The sequence below is a fragment of the Stegodyphus dumicola genome, chromosome 11, assembly GCF_044657685.1.
Source record: "Stegodyphus dumicola isolate Sdum_Otavi_A_Nest chromosome 11, ASM4465768v1".
Classification (NCBI taxonomy): Eukaryota; Metazoa; Arthropoda; class Arachnida; order Araneae; family Eresidae; genus Stegodyphus; species Stegodyphus dumicola.
In genome coordinates, this window is record NC_140778.1 from 160355408 (window position 1) to 160373698 (window position 18291).

General features: G+C 32.4%; 2 long non-coding RNA genes across 2 annotated transcripts; one reads left to right on the plus strand and one right to left on the minus strand.

The window, feature by feature from the left end:
- The first annotated feature begins 6288 nt into the window (after positions 1-6288).
- On the plus strand, positions 6289-9884 carry LOC146994472 (uncharacterized). The gene is made up of 2 exons (XR_015043774.1): positions 6289-6494; positions 8648-9884. It is a non-coding gene; the product is annotated as an uncharacterized LOC146994472 (long non-coding RNA).
- A 638-nt stretch (positions 9885-10522) lies between these two features.
- On the minus strand, positions 10523-14434 carry LOC146994473 (uncharacterized). Its single transcript, XR_015043773.1, has 3 exons — positions 14271-14434; positions 11931-11984; positions 10523-10902 (listed from the first exon to the last, which is right to left on the minus strand). It is a non-coding gene; the product is annotated as an uncharacterized LOC146994473 (long non-coding RNA).
- Between the last annotated feature and the right edge of the window lie 3857 nt (positions 14435-18291).

Genomic DNA, 18291 nt, shown 5'->3' on the forward strand with positions numbered 1-18291 from the left:
CTCAAACAAATTTTGATATTGTTGTTACAGTCGTTTCTCTGTATTTGCCTCCAAATGAGCATATTGATCAGCAAGATTTAAATGGTCTTTTAGAGCAGCTGCCTGAGCCTTTCATCATAATAGGAGATTTTAACGGCCATAGTCCGCTCTGGGGTAGTAAAGATACAAATTGCCGAGGGAGACAAATTGAGCAGATGATCGAAGATCATAGCCTTTGTCTCCTGAATAATGGGCAGGATACTTACTTCCATGAGCCTACAAAGACATTCCATGCTCTCGACCTTGCCATCTGTTCACCATCTCTGTTGCCATTTTGCACTTTTAGTGTCGGAAATGACCTGTACAACAGCGATCATTATCCTATTTTTGTGTCTCTTGCACGAAGAGAAGCAAATCCCATGACGAGACTCCCTCGTTTTATCCTGGACAGGGCAGACTGGGAACTCTTCTCTTCCATTGCAGAGCTCACACATCAAATGGTAGAAGGTGTGCATATCGATGACGCTGTTGAAGCTGTTACTAATACTATTATTCAGGCAGCTATGCTCTCCATTCCTAGAACATCAGGAAAACTACTAAAATATTCGAAACCGTGGTGGAATCGCGACTGTCATGAAGCACTGAAAAAACAGAAAAAAGCATGGGGTATTTTTCGTAGATATCCTACTCTGCGAAACCTCATAGCTTTTAAAAGAGCCAGAGCAAATGCACGGAAAGTAAGAAGGCAGAGCCAGAGGGATTCCTGGATTTCATATGTGTCCTCAATAACATCCTCTACGCCTAGTACGCGGGTTTGGGAAAGAGTTCGAAAAGCATGCGGAATGTATAAAGACCACTCACTTTCCTTTCTGGAAAAAGATGGCCGAGTGATTAGCTCCATAGAAGAAATTGCAAATACAATTGGTGAGACATTTGCTGCCGTTTCTTCCAGCCGAAATTACTCACCTGCATTTCTTTCTATCAAGCAACGCTCTGAAAAAAATCCCATCGCTTTCAACTCTTCCAACTTTGAGCCGTACAATAGAGACTTTACTATGGTTGAACTAAAGAGAGCTTTGTTGCAGACACATAGGTCTTGTCCGGGTCTGGATGGCGTGTATTATGAAATGCTAAAGCATCTGTCCTATAAGTCACTGAGTGCCCTTCTCACACTTTACAATAGAGTGTGGAAGGAGCGTACATTTCCCAGTGCATGGAGGAGAGCTATTGTCATTCCTATTGCGAAGCCAGGGAAAGACCCGAGGAATCCCTCGAACTATCGGCCAATTGCCCTTACCAGTTGTGTTTGCAAACTGTTTGAAAAGATGGTAAACAGCCGCCTAGTCTACTTCTTGGAAAAGAATAATATTATATCGCCTTATCAGAGCGGTTTTCGAAAGGGGAGAACGACCGTAGACAATATGCTTCTATTAGAGACATCTATTCGAAAAGCCTTTGTCAGAAGAAGTCACCTTGTCTCAATATTCTTCGACATTGAGAAAGCTTATGATAAGGCATGGAGATACGGTATACTCCGGGATCTTCACGAGAGTGGCTTGCGCGGCAACCTACCAATTTTCATACAGAATTTCTTGAACGCTAGAACTTTTCAAGTAAGGATTGGCTTTGTTTTTTCGGATGTTTTTCAACAGGAAGAGGGTGTGCCTCAAGGCTGTGTGCTTAGTGTAACCCTGTTTAGTTTAAAAATAAACTCTGTATTAAAAGAACTTCCTCCCACCATCTTGGGATCTCTATATGTTGATGATCTGCAGATTAGCTGTCGAGGAGCAGACATGAGATATGTAGAGCGGCAACTGCAGATGGCTCTGAATAAGATCCAAGAATGGTCAGACAAACAGGGATTTACATTTTCGAAACAGAAAACTGTGTGTGTTCACTTTTGTAGGAAGCGTGGTCTCCATCCTGAACCTGAGTTATATTTGAATGGTACAATTATTCCAGTTACGCCCGAAGTAAAATTTTTAGGAGTGACGTTCGACCGAAAATTGACTTTCCTTTCTCATGTTTTAAACCTGAGAAAGAAGTGTCTAAAAACACTAAATATTTTAAAAGTGTTGGCGAACACCTCCTGGGGTGCAGAGCGTTGCTCCATGCTTCGCATTTACAGAGCCCTTGTTCGCTCTAGACTGGACTATGGCTCAGTTGTTTATGGATCCGCTCGGTCATCAGTTTTGTTAAAACTCGATCCTGTTCACAATCAAGCTCTGCGGATTTGTTCAGGAGCTTTCAGGACTTCTCCTGTCCAGAGCCTGTATGTTGACTCTAACGAACCATCACTTTATCTGAGGCGTGAGCAATTGTCACTTTTGCAATATTTTAATATTCTATCACAACCTGAACATCCCAATAAGCTATGCTTACTTGATAATGAGTGTAATATATTATTTGAAACACGTCCATCCTCTATTCCTATCTTTCCTTTAAGACTTCGCCCTATCATTGAGGAACATTCCCTCTCTGATATGCCCCCCCAAGCAGTACAGAACTTTGAAATCCCACCTTGGGAAAATTCACGTATTCAGCTGCTTGATGTTTTCAAACATCACGTGAAGGCAAGCACTAACGAGATCGTTTACAGACAATTCTTTGCTGAGCACAGGCAGAAATATAGCAGTTATTATCCGATATACACAGATGGATCGAAGTCAAATGATCATGTCGGGACGGCTTTTGTATTTGAAGATTACATTGAGGGCAAATGCCTGCATCATGCTTGCTCAGTCATAACATCTGAACTAACTGCAATATATTATGGTCTTTTGTACATATCAAAGCTCTGCCATAGAAAGTTCATAGTTTATACAGACTCGTATAGTGCTCTTAAATCCTTGGAAGCTTTTCCCAACAATCAGAATCCTGTGGTTGTGGATGTTCTAAAAATTCATATAAATTTAACGATTCGAGGTTATGAAGTCCTGTACTGCTGGGTTCCTGGACATGCTGGAATAAAGGGAAATGAGCTTGCAGATATCGCAGCCAAATCTGCTGTTGAACTGTCCAGTCGCCTTATCCCTTTTAGAGATATCTGCAGTGTCATCAGAGGAAAGGTCCGAAAAAAATGGCAGCAAATTTGGGATGTTCAGCATCACAACAAGTTGAAAAACGTCAAGCCTAGAATTGAGCATTGGGATTTTTCTGGAAATCGTAAGGAGGACGTTCTTTTGACTCGCCTCAGAATTGGTCACACTAGAGTCACACATAACTATCTTCTCAAAGCTGAAAATGAGCCTGTTTGTTTTAATTGTAATGTTTGTTTATCTGTTCATCATATTTTAATTGAGTGTCCATGTTTTAATAATCTTCGCCAGAAATATTTTAATAGCTGTGACTTACCTCTCGACCGTTTAATCGGAAGAGAGGTCAATTGTAATTTATTTTACTATTTAAAAGAGATTGGCTTTTATTACCTAATGTAATTTGTTTTGAAGACTGTGTCTTGAATTTTAATATGTGCTTTTAACTTGTTTTTATATGACTTCATCCTGTGGATTTGGTACATTTATCTACTTGTTTTTATTCATTGAATTTTAATGACTTCAATTGTAATCATCCCATCTTGTGTTTGGCGCGTCATAATCATCTCTGGTTTTTGCGCCATAATCACTCACTCACTCACTCACTCACTAAATTTAAATAATTCTCATGCGCCATTGCTGCAAAGAATGAAATTTGAATTTAACAAATATTCTCTATTCATATAAAGTTAATTTAAATTATGAAATTTTAATTGCATACATATCAAAGATTAATTATTGCTGCGAACTAATTTACTATATCACTGAAATTCTGAGAGCATATGTAAATTAAATGCACGTATCTAAAACCATGAAAAAATATATAATATATAATATTCCAAAAAACTAATCCCAAATATATACATATATATATATATATATCTCAAACACAGGCATATGCATAATTTCTGTTAGAAAAACAATTTCTCCGAGATTACGTTTTAGACTAATTAAAACAATAAATTAATGGTGATATTATTACTGCATTCCAAAATTTCGCAGTAATTAACGATTTCGATCATTACTACGAAAAAAAAACGGGATGAAAAAGAAAGAATCCTGATACAATAACATTAAAAATTTGTGTGTTTACGTATAAAAATATATAATATTCTCAAATAGGTCATTTAAGCATAGTCTTTGATTCGGAAACATTTCCAGAAGTATTTCAGTTTTCATAATCTGAAGTAAAAACAAACCTGCTTTTGCAGAGAATATCCATTGGCAGTTGCCTTCAGAAAAGGTTTCAATTCATTGAAGCAAACCGATTTAATCTGAATCAACTGATGAATTCACGCTCCGACATTTCAAAAGCATTACGACTGTCTCTTAATTGCCAAGGAATTCGATCAGCATTTCTCCGATTTCTTTTAACGTCTGAGCAAAATCACTTCAGCCATCTTGTTTACAGTCGCTGTTAAGAGTTTGCGGTAGGTCAGGAGTAGCCGCAAAATTCCTCTATGGTAGTGACGTATTTTCAGTAGGCGTGTCCGAAAAGCGTTGCACTTGAATTCGGTTTTGCAATGCAAGTGCGATTACCATGACAAGCGTTGCACTTGAATTCGCCCCTAAGATACGAGCTATTTGGTTTTTTCAGCATTTCAGCTTTTAGTGGCATATCAACATCTTCATTATTTGCATCTAGTATTTCTTCATTATTTAGTGAATCATATCGCGAGCAGCTGCTAATCGGTTGAGAATCATAGGAAAAGCCGCTATGTCTACGTGATCTTTTTGGGCGTTTTACAGTTGTCGAATCTTGTGAGTTATTGCTAGTAGTTAGAGGTCAGAATTGAGAAATAATTTGATCTAAGTCTTGTTTAGGGATGAATGAATGTAATTTCTTTTCTTGAGTTTTTAGTTCCGCTTGCATAGATCGTCGTAATTCGACGCTTTCGCGCGTGGTCAGTAATTGCTGCACTTGATTTATGGTATCTTTTAATTCAGAGATATGTTGAATAATTTTTTGGGCATCGCTGTCAATATCTTTAGCAGGAGGCTTCCGCTTGTTAACGCATTTGCCTTTATTATCCACTGACATTTTGGTGGCTATCCGGCTAGTCACATATTCAAAATCATACTTATAAAAATGGTCAAGCAAGAGAGAGAGCAAAAAACAGAACCATCTCTATGAGCTCAACGGAAGTTAAAGCTCGAGGAGTTGCTGTTGCTCGCACGATGAAAATGGTCGATAATAATGCTGATCTTAAGAAGAAACTACAAGAGGATTTCAACAATTACTATGCCGTAACGGAAGGACTCTGCAGAATAATTCAAGGTAAGTGTGAGTTTTTCGATGCCAAAAATCCAAATGTTAATATCCTTGATACTGTTTTTTGTGCTGCAACGCAAAATCAAACAACTAACATTAATAGTATTTTCATTGATATTAACATACCGATAATTTTTTTATAAATAATTTTGTGTCCATTTTATTTCTGTATAAAAGTTCAGATATGTTTCAGTTTATTTAAATCAGCTCTACTATATTTACAATATCACTCGAATCTTATTTTTATTTTCTGTTTGATAAATCGGTAGAACAGTATTTAGTATTTAAATATCCATCATTACGATGTAACATAGTACGTAATTATTCCTAAAATTCGAAATATTAGTTGTAAAAATTAATTTAACTTGACTTGAGTTTGAAATAAAACGCTGCGTACTACATAAATGAATCAGTCGGCTACGTCTACCGAGGAACGATCGCCTTCGATTGTGACGTCACAAATCGGTGGAGCAGGCCTGTAGATATCTAGTTGGCCTTGGTAGGATTTAATTATGTTTGTGATGTAGCCTGGAAGTCCCAGGTTGTGTAATTTGTATATGAGGGCATCCAGGCATACTCTATCGAAAGCCATTACATCTGCTTGAAGCTCGTGCAATATTACTTAGAAGCTGCAGTAAGAAAAAAAATGTAAACAAAAACATTGGAGTCAAAATATTGTTCACATTGTGATTGATCTTTATACGTCACTTTACAATAGTTTTCACTTTTGGATCATAATTTCTTATTTCTTTAACAGTTTCCTATCGGTATTTTTTCATGTATTCTAAAAAGTTACGTGCAGTTATTTATAGTTATTATAATTTGATGCCTTTTCTTAGGGGCGAATTCAAGTGCAACGCTTGTCATGGTAATCGCACTTGCATTGCAAAACCGAATTCAAGTGCAACGCTTTTCGGACACGCCTACTGAAAATACGTCACTACCATAGAGGAATTTTGCGGCTACTCCTGACCTACCGCAAACTCTTAACAGCGACTGTAAACAAGATGGCTGAAGTGATTTTGCTCAGACGTTAAAAGAAATCGGAGAAATGCTGATCGAATTCCTTGGCAATTAAGAGACAGTCGTAATGCTTTTGAAATGTCGGAGCGTGAATTCATCAGTTGATTCAGATTAAATCGGTTTGTTTCAATGAATTGAAACCTTTTCTGAAGGCAACTGCCAATGGATATTCTCTGCAAAAGCAGGTTTGTTTTTACTTCAGATTATGAAAACTGAAATACTTCTGGAAATGTTTCCGAATCAAAGACTATGCTTAAATGACCTATTTGAGAATATTATATATTTTTATACGTAAACACACAAATTTTTAATGTTATTGTATCAGGATTCTTTCTTTTTCATCCCGTTTTTTTTTCGTAGTAATGATCGAAATCGTTAATTACTGCGAAATTTTGGAATGCAGTAATAATATCACCATTAATTTATTGTTTTAATTAGTCTAAAACGTAATCTCGGAGAAATTGTTTTTCTAACAGAAATTATGCATATGCCTGTGTTTGAGATATATATATATATATATGTATATATTTGGGATTAGTTTTTTGGAATATTATATATTATATATTTTTTCATGGTTTTAGATACGTGCATTTAATTTACATATGCTCTCAGAATTTCAGTGATATAGTAAATTAGTTCGCAGCAATAATTAATCTTTGATATGTATGCAATTAAAATTTCATAATTTAAATTAACTTTATATGAATAGAGAATATTTGTTAAATTCAAATTTCATTCTTTGCAGCAATGGCGCATGAGAATTATTTAAATTTAACTTTACTTTTTATTCTTATGAAACAATATATATATATTCTGTAACTGTAGGGGAAAAAGCACGAATTTTTCTCAGCTTCCCATGTGTAAAATAGTATTTCATCCCCCAAAATATTAGTTAATTTTCTCCTAATGTATAATGTCTTGCCTGTTTGTACAGTGTGATTAATGTCATGGTAATTTTGGATACTTTCTATAGATCTTGCATAATAACTACACATGTAAGTTATATACACATTCGTAAATCTCTTACGATATGAAAAGTTATTGCAGACTTTCACATAAATATTAATAACTTGATATTCTCGCAACCTTACTTCTGTAGACCATGATCATAATTAAATAAACTTATAAGGTTATCATACTAAATTACACGAAAAGCAGCATGACATAAATAAATCCAAAGAAATTAAATGTATTTACTGTACTAATAGATTATTATATTACACAACATTGGTTTTGCCCATGTATAATGGGAATGAAAGCCAGTTTTCCATAGAAAGTCCTCTACAGGGGCATCTGTTTTCTTAAGCAGTTTGTTTTTACATTTCAGTGACCTTGATTTAAGTATGAAACTGGATAATATTTTCTTTCTGCATGAAATGTGTTAACTGAGTTTTAGAAATATAAGCCATCTTGCAGTTACTGTGATAATACCAATTTTTGGTACCTCCATATATACCATCATCCATGAAAGTTGTGCCAACTGCTGCTGTGGAATTCTGTGCCAGACATTTGTATACAGCAGTTACAACAAACCATACATCAGTCTCTCTGCAGAATACATGAAATAACCCTGCTGTGAAAGTATTGGACCCACTTCGTGAAAAAACATTCGTTCATTACTACTGTTTTATTTGCGGTCAAATTTTACCAAAAGCTCATTTTAGAATGCTATGAATACAAGTTGTCCTCAGGTAATTGTTCCAATTTCTTACTGTTTTGTTCGCTATTTCCACATACAGTAGATGTTAATTCTCTCGACCAGCTGTAAAAGAACTGGAGTGCAATCACAAATGTGATTCTACCTAGCTTACCAAGAATTATTTTGGGTTACATACAAATGAAACCGCAGATGTTGTGAGTGTGGTGATATTAATTTTTGTTTTGTCTTCATTAACTGGAAAAATAAATTTTCCATTAATGGTGAAAAGGTAAGAAATATATGATAATAAGTATAATATTATAGTCATTTGAAATTATTGCAAGAATGTTTCATTATTATTCAAATAATAATAACAAAAAGCTGTCTATACTATAATTATAGTGAAGTATAGATATTAAATAATACAAAATATTAAATAAATTTTAGAATCACCTATTTACTATAATTACTACAATTTAATGAAAAAAGGGTAGCTGTAATGTTTTTGTGTGTGTGTTTTAACGTTTTATTGCATATTTTTGAATAATGAAAAAACAGTGACATATTTTTGTTAAAAATGGAAAGTAAACTCCTTAAAAAGACTGATTTATTAATATATCAACTATATTTAATGTTAAAAAATCTGTATTAAAATTTCAGATGAAACTTTCTTTTGACTTAGGATTTATGTTTTTCTAGGTATGGGATGCTGGTCTGAAGGTTCTCTATGCTATAGGACAATGGTCAGGCAATACTCATGATGCATTTATATGGAGTGGACTCAAACAAAATCTAGATAGTATTTTGTCGCATTGTGCATATCTTTGGGAGATAGTGGATTATATTCCCATTTTATCACGGGAATATCTCTATAATGAGAAGCACAGAAAAGTTCGTGCAGCTATAGATATTAAATCAAGATTTAGGGTACTGTACGATACTGGTGGAACACTATTGTATTCACAAAGCAAAATATGTAAAATGGTCATATCTGGTGGTCATTTTACATAATATATGCTTAAGGTATTGTGTTGAAAATCCTGAGATTGATGTGTTTGAAGATGATGAGTTGGTACCTTCAGAAAGTTTTCAGTCAGTGCATGTTGAAATTGAATTGCACAATGAATTATCTTTAAATTTTGAAACTCGATAATAAAATCCCAAAGTGGGCAACAATGAACCTCTGGCAAAGGTGAAACCCCCTTCATGGATAACAAAGAATATATTATGAAAAAAATTACTTTCATAATATATTCTTGGTGACCCACAAGCCATGGTTTATATTTAAACCTGTAACTAAATTCACAACTCTAAATGATTTCAATTGATAATAATAATCCTAAATAATTTTATTTGTCTTGGTTTCAAATGCATGCTGATAACCTTTATCATTATTGTTCTTCCCTCTCAATTTCTTGTTTCCATCATTTATGTTTAAAAACTCTTGACTACCAGAAATAACTTAATAGGCTCGATATATATATATATTTTAGTGTTGGTATGCCAGTCATGATTTACAATAGTAAGTCACTATAAATTAGCATTGCACTTAATTTATCTTAAACTTATAAGATTTACTGCATCGAAATTCAGTTTCTTCCAAAAAGTCAAATGTTTCCTTTTCATCCCCTTCCGTGGGATAAGATAGAAAATTTCCATGTGACAATGCACATTTAATAGCACAAGAACTTCATGTTTATTTATTATAGTACAAATTAAAACTGACATATTCTGTCAAAGATATTTAAATGTATTTCCTAAAAACAATTATTTCACTCTATACTGTTTGTCTTCTTGAGGGTGGGCAAAACAAATATTGGACAGTTCAATTTTCCTCCACCATTCCTGTGAGCGTATTCTTCGATTAAGCAGGGTTTTGCTCCAATTCCTGATTAGCATAATATGTAAAGAATAAACAGCCTATGATTTATGCCTCCATATCCTCTTGTATTATTTAAAGAACATGCATTTTTCCTTTAATTCTAGATTTTAAAATATTAAAGTAAGGGAAAGATTGTTTGCTGAATTTAGATTTATATCATCATTACGCATTCACTATAATAACTTACTGCATACTTACCTCAGTGGGTTTGCCATTAAAAGAAATACATTTAAGTAAAATCATGAGTGTATAATAAATTGTTTTTCAGCCAAAAAAAGAGAAGGGGGAAAATAAATACAGTTTGATTCACTTAATTTTGTAGTAGGCGACTCAACATTGTGATTGTAAACTAGACATTAGCCATACTTTAATAGTTGTCATCTCTGTATTTTTAGAACTTTGAAATTAGAATGCCAATTTTATCTGCCATTATTATGGAGCTGTAGGATATCGAATGTTATTTCTTCAGTGATAAAAAGAAATGAAATTTTTAATACCACATTTCATTCATATAACTTATTTACATAATTGAAAAACAATTTAATTCATTTCATGTTATATCTGAAAATTAAAATTTGTAATACATTGACTAAAAATTCTTACAGGTCTTATTCCCATTTCCTCCAGGAAAAAGGTAATTGCTGTGTAAAATGCATAAATATTTTCACGAGACTTATGATAGTGGTATTAGAATTATTATAATGTTTATGTCATATAATGGATCTGTGAATTTCTTTTAAATAATTTTTATAATCACAAAATTTTATAAAATTAAGAAAGTAGTAAATTTTACAATTAAAATATGAATCCCACACTGCAGAAATGTATACAAGAATGAAAACACTGTAATATTTGAAATGCATGATTTATTTTTTTAATAAATTAATAATTATATTTTGATTTTCTATGACAGCAGTCTGATTTGCAACTGATTGCTTATACAAGTCACATATTTCACACAGTACATTAATATATTCTTCTGCGTTTCAATTATTTCCTTTTCTGCAGCTGTAATATCATCTCTCTTCCTTTTTTCTCTTCAGTCTCCTGCTTCGAATAGTTGAGCTTCTATCTGAGGGAAAATTTTAAAATATTCATTCAAATTCAAATATTCTTAATTTTAATATTTCATAATGTAAAACACTTTTTATAATTAATTAAACAATGAAACTTCTCTAAAAAGGAACAATTCATAATACTGAGTTCTTTAACTTTCAATTTTTTTCCCTTTATAATTTTTAAGACTGTTTATATATCAATAGGATTTAATGATTATTATTTTAAATTCTTAAAATCTTGTTAATAAAAGACATACTCTGTATATAATGTTCGCGATAAAGAATTGAAATAACTCTTTTGTATGAGAAATATTAATTTACATCTGTTATAATTAATTTATACCAGCGGTTCTCAGACAGTGGTACGCAAAGAAAAAAAGTATTTTGAAATATTAAATTCAAAAATCACATAAAGAAAAAAATAGTTAATAGAAATTTCCTTTGATCGAAATTGACTCGAAGGTTTGGAAAATGACACACTTGTTAATTTTTGGCTGAACCGAAAAAAAGAATTTAAAGGCATTTCAAATAAAGCTATCAAATTTGTAAATCGCACAACCTGTTTGTGTGAAAAATGATTTTTTCCATGTTAAATTTGAAATATAAATACTCACCAAAATAAAAAGTGGATCCTAATTTACCATTAAATGAAATAAGAGCAGACATAAAGAAATTAAATATTAAAGTATTATAACTGAAATTTTGATAATTAAGTGAATAATTAATTTAATTAAATTTAATTTTGATAATTAAGTAATCATCAGTTTTTAATCTAATAGTTTTTTATGTGTACATATTTAATACAAAGAATGTGCAAATGGCAATATATATATATATATGTTTTTAATATTTCTATTGAGGAATTGAAAAATAATCATTGTAAAATTAGTGGTGGTATTAATGTTTTTCAGTTTTTGCTTAGATGGTACACTATAGTCAAAAAGTTGAAAACCACTGATTTGTACCATTAAAGTTTTTTTGTTGGGAGGAAGAGGAAAAGAAGAATCCAGAAAACATTAGATTTTATGTAATAGATACAAACTTGTCATTCCTAAATGCCATTGCAGATTTCCTCCTGATAAAGGTGTGGAATTTTCTAATGTAAAAAAGAAAAAAGCATAAAATAAGCACAATTTACTCAACAATCTTGACTGAAATATACATGCTTTCAGAGATAGCATAAAGTAAGGAAATTTACTCAACAATCTTGATTGAAATATACATGCTTTCAGAAATAATATACAAAGCATACTGCATAATAAAAGTTATGAGTTTATATACTATGAGATACTATACATGTTTATAATATACCACGTTCCTGTACACCTAACACCTCGTCCACAATTTTCTATACAATTCATTAAAGATAGTTCCTGAAACATAACTGACTTAAACATGCATACTTCTAATTTATGCACAATAATTTGACAAACATTGATTTCAGGTAAAGAGCTACATGTATTATATCAAAGAAAGAATGAATAAGTGTAATTTGCCTTTATCTTACAAATACTTAAAAACATTTACATTAAAAAAATGAATTATACATAATGGTAGCAAATTTTTAATGAAAAACAAAACAAGAGTTGAAAACTTAATGCAGTTTTTGTCAATATTTTACTCTCTTAAAATTTATATAAATGTATAGAAACTTGAAATATATACCGCATTTGGCTGGAAAACTTGTGGTATTGTGCTGCACTCTAGGGAAAGGGGAAAAGTATACAATGAAGCAATCATAAGAATAAAAGACATTTGCATATTATTGAAACCACCTTAATAAAAGTTACCAAATTTTCAAAAATGTGCCAAACTCTGGCAACGATTATGTATCAAAATTTTTCAGGTAACATGCTCATGACTATTTTTCATTCAAGCAATGTCATCATTTTCATATGTGTTCCTTATGTTGTATTTCAAGTTCCAATGGATTTTAGATACGAATAGTTGTTTCAAATTAATTTCAGATTTAAAATACTGCTTTGTGGACCTTACCATCAAAAGATGAAGCTGTGTTAAAAGTTCTGCAGGAATAGAATATTTTAGTACAAAAATTTCTAATGGAAACAACTTGAGATGAATTTGGTACATAGACAAGGCATGCAGTATCAAGTTTATGTAATTCTCTGATTTTTTTTTAAGTGAAAACTGATCACTTGGCGCAAGTGCTAAAAAATTTGTGGAAAATGTATTTTTTTAAACTATTATATAATTTTTATTTAATAATTCAAATTAGTATTTTAAAATTTGTTAAATGTTTTTTCCTTTGATATGTTGATAACATTTTGCCAACTTAGATAAATATTGATAGTTTGGTTATGCTAAAAGCAAGCTGCAAAAACAACGTACTTCTCCTGATAAGTATTTTTCTCTTTTCATTTATAAAGACCACCAAACTGATCCAGGTGTTTGTGTTAATACGTAAGTACCAAAAAATATTGAAGAATGCACAATGAAAGATGGCAACCAGTATGGTAAAAGATATAATTAATATATGCAATGAAAGAAATCTTATTAAAAGACGACTTTCATTATCAGCAAAGAAGCATGACACAATTACAGTAAAGAAATTAAGCTTTTTCTGCACTTGTAGCTTTTAATAGCCAATTTTTTTTTTTTTTTTAATTTTATGAAATAAATAAATCTGAACATAACTGATATCAAACGAGAATGGGTCCAAACTTTCACTTAAGAAGCAGAAAGTGTACTGTAAATGCACAATATAATGAGCAGAACACAAAGCATAATTTATAAATGAACCTTTACTCTGGATGTATATATTACATTAATATCACATTAGAATTAGCACTTACTACAATTCAGGGTTTCATATAATTTTTTATTTATTGTATTACATTGAAATACCTTTAATTTCATTTTTATATTTTCCCAACGATGTACAATATTAATCTAAAAATTTCTCTTAACTGTTTCATCACATAATAAATGTCTAAGGGAAGGAATGCCTGCATGGAAGACTAAGGAAAACTTAGTATTCATGTTATACATTAAAAAAAATGAAGAAAACACTCATGCAGCTAGCTTTTTCACCTGGATTTAAAGAGAGACTGGGATACCGGTGTTCAGCAGCCTTATCTGCTTGTACATAGATGGGCTTATTAATTACTATATAATTCAAGAACTAGTTAATTTTCACATGGTAAACATGCCTACTGTCACTGAAGAATCATGCATCTGCATTGAACAATAAAAATATAACAAAAATTTGAATTTTAAAAACACAAATTTGAATTTTAAATTAAACTTACTATAAGAAGAATTAAAACCAAATGCTGTAATTTGAAAATGGGAAAAAAAATGTGGTTTATATTTGAAAAAGGAAGGATTTTTGTCTGAAAAGTAAAATATATTTTACACACACCTGTTGCTCTAGATTACTTTGGAGGGAATTTTCTATAGTAAATAAAGTTGTACACATTAAAATAAATATACATGTCTGTATATTTCTTTCGTTTTCAGGGCTGGAACACTTCGTTACACCACACTACTACGCAGTAAACACTTGACCATAAGCTCAGAGAAATCATGGGAACTGATGTTTTTTGTTTACATCGATACGCAGTCTCATTGGATATTGATGTAGTTTATCGGACAACCTCTCCTGGCACGAGAGCAAACCAGCTCCCCATTGCAACTTTGACGTCATCAGTTACCAGAGCGGTAAAGCGTTGCACTTGAATTCGACTTTAGCAGACGATAGCAGGAACGCCTCTTGCGAGCTAACATTTGCAATTTATCAGAGCGTTGCAGTTGAATTCGCCCCTTAGCTAAGCTCGATTTTTTGCCCTACGGGCAGAAAGACGTAATGGGCGCTAAACAAGATGTTTTGCGTCGGCCTCTGTCTTGTTTTTTTTTTTTTTTTTTAAAGGAGTGAATGAAGAGATTTGATGACAAATTAATACTAAATGTCCTTTTCTGCTGGAAATACTTTATATAATGTTTATGGTGAAATCTGTAATACCTTTGGCAGGTTTAAGTATGTAAGTTCTTCAAATTGTTAAGAATTGCCTAACAACTCTAGAAAATCAAAGTAGTATGTAAGCGAAAAGCGTAAATTCATAATTAAAGTTTTATATAAACTTAGGTAAAAAAATCATATTTATGAGAACTGCGATGAGCTTCGTTTTCATAATATTTTCTGGAAATCATCGCACTCTGGATATGACTCAGTACTGTATATTTAGAAAGAATGTAATATATTTATTTGAAAAAATATTGAAAGATAGGGTAACATTTCTATAAGCCAAAGCATTTTACTTCGTACAGAATGCGAACAACATCATGTAGTTAGTTACGTAACATCAAGACCATAATATTATAGCTATGTGTATAGTCCTTATCTAGAGATATGTAACCTATCATTTGACAAAAGAAATATTTTAAAGGATTTTCATGCATAACCAAACAGGAAAGAAGCCTTGTGTGTATGAGATATGTAATTCAGACATGTATGTGCTTATTCACACAGTACATAAATTTTATGTACCTATGTAACAGACCATTTACCCTAAAATGCAAGTTAAACATGCATAGTGAAGATAAACCTTATGAGGAATAAAGCAATTTTTTTCAACAAAAGATCCAGTTACACAAACATATGTGTATACACACAGGAGAAAAACCTCATGTGTGCAAGGAATGTAATAAGTTATTTATACAAAAGGATGAATTAAGCAACCATATGCTCATCCACACAACAAATTGACTTTGTATGTGAGGAGCGTAAGATGTGATTAAGAAATAAGTCATTTAAATCAACATACACTTATTTACACAGTAGAAAAACCTCATGAGTGTGAGGAATGTAAGTCATTTAGAGGAAAACATGGTAAATGTGCATCTACTTCACTACACAGAAACTTTATGTGTGTGATGTATGTAAGAAGTCATTTGGACAAAAGAGTGCTTTAAACAAGCATATGCTTATTCACACAGGAGAGAAATGTCGTGTGAGGGTTATGCAACAAGTCACATACCAAAAAAACGCAATTTAAACATTCATATGCTTGCTCACACAGGAGAGAAACCTCATGTGTGTGAGGTATGTAACAAGTCATTTAGACAAAAATGTGAATTAAACAGGCATGTGCGTATTCACACAGGTGAGAGACCTTATATGTGTGAGGTATGTAAAAGGACCTTTAAACAAAAGGGTACTGTAAACAAGCATATGCTTGTTCACACAGGAGAAAAACGTTATGTGTGTGAGTTATGTAACAAGTCGTATGTACAAAAGTGTGGTTTAAAAGTTCATTTGCTTGCTCACACAGGAGAAAAACCTCATAATTGTGAGGTCTGTAACAAATCATATAGACAAAAATGTAATTTAAATAAGCATATGTTTATTCACACAGGAGAGAAACCACATGTGTGTAAGGTATGTAATGCATCATATGCACAAAAAGGTTATTTAAACCAGCATATGCTTATTCACATAGAAGGGAAACATCATGTGTGTGAGTTATGTAACAAGTCATATAGACAAAAAGGTGCTTTAAACAAGCATTTGCTTATTCACACAGGAGAGAGACCTCATGTTTGTGACATGTGTAATAAGTCATTTAGACATAAAAAACATTTAGACAATCATATGTTTATTCACTCAGTAGAAAAACCTCATGTGTGTGAAATATGTAGTATGTCATTTGGGCAAAAGAGATATTTATATAAGCATATGCTTATTCACGCGGAAGAGAAACCTTATGTGTGTGAAGTATGTAACAAATCCTTTAATGGAAAAGCTGAATTAAATAATCATATGCTTTTTCATACTGGAGAGAAACCTCATATCTGTGAGATATGTAATAAATTCTTCAGACTAAAGAGATATTTAAATAATCATATGCTTATTCACACAGGAGAGAAATCTTATGTGTGTGAGTTATGTAACAAGTCATTTAGACAAAAAGGTGGTTTAAACTTGCATTTGCTTGGTCACACAGGAGAGAAACCTCATGTGTGTGAAGTATGTAACAAATCATTTAGACGAAAAATCGATTTACATTATCACATGCTTATTCATACTGGAGAGAAACCTCATATGTGTGAGATATGTAACAAATTTTTCAGACTGAAGAAGTATTTAAGTGAGCATATGGTAATTCACAGACGAGAGAAAACTCAAACCTGACATATAAAAATTCATTTGTGGTAAAGGGTAGTTTAAATGGCCATACATGTATCGACATCAGAGAGAAACCTCTTGTGTGAAGTATGCAACAAATAATTTGGCTAGAGGAAGAATTTGAAGGAACATGTTTATTTACATAAAATAGAAGCTTTTGAGTTGAAGCCTTGTGTGTATGAGATATGTAATCATTCATTTAAATTAACAAGCACCTTTACACATTGTGTGCATTTAAGAGCTTTTTCCTTGTATGTAACCTGTAATTTTATCTAAATTTAATTCATCATTTATTAACTTCTATAAGAGAAAAACTTCTTGTATGCAGTATACATCGCAATCCACATGGTTTACATCGCAAGATTGTTTTAAAGAAATGCGAACTTTAAGCAACATTTCCTTATCCATGATATTAAAGAAGTTTTCTGATAAAAGAGGGAAAGAAAGTTGAAATGTTTTGAGACATTCAGTTATTCAGAATGAGATGAATGTGTGGTTCTCACATTGCTCTCATTCCTAAACATGAGTCCTTCATACTGAATTGCACTTTGCTTATGGTGTTGTTAAAAGTTTGAATTTTTAAATATTAAATGTAGTTGTAAAATTTTAATACAGTGGAACCTCGAGATACGAGTTTAATTTTTTCCAGCATTGAACTCGCATAGTGAATTTTTTGTATCTAGAATCAAACCTCCCCATTGAAAATAATGGAAATCCAGCTAAACCCTTCAGCACCCCCAAAATCTCATTACCATCTCATCTTCAGTCAACGTACCTGGTGTTTTTCGGAGGAGGTCCATCTAAAGATTCCGAGCCTTAGCGCAAATTATAGCTTCTGACACCAAATCTCCTTTTAACTGCTTCTCGTTAATCCACACCAACAACAGTTTCTTAATATCTTCTAGGAGGTTTGCATGGTGCTTGGATGTAATAGTAATTCCTTTGGCCAAATGAAGTTTCTTAATTTCTTCCTTCTTCTCCAGAATAGTGCAGATTGTCGATGTTGAATGGTCGTAAGTCTGCCAATTCCATCACTCCTACCCCACACTTATGTTTATCTATGATTTCTTTCTTAATTTCACAGCCATGGCTTCCTTTTTCTATTTTGCAGCACTAGTTGAGGTAACAATCTTCTTGGGAGGCATGGTGAAATAAAAATATTTTCACATTAAAAGTAAAATATTCATTAAAGTTTTGCAAAATATGAAACAAAAAATAAAATTCCAAATTTGGGCTTCCACATTCCCATATTTGGGTG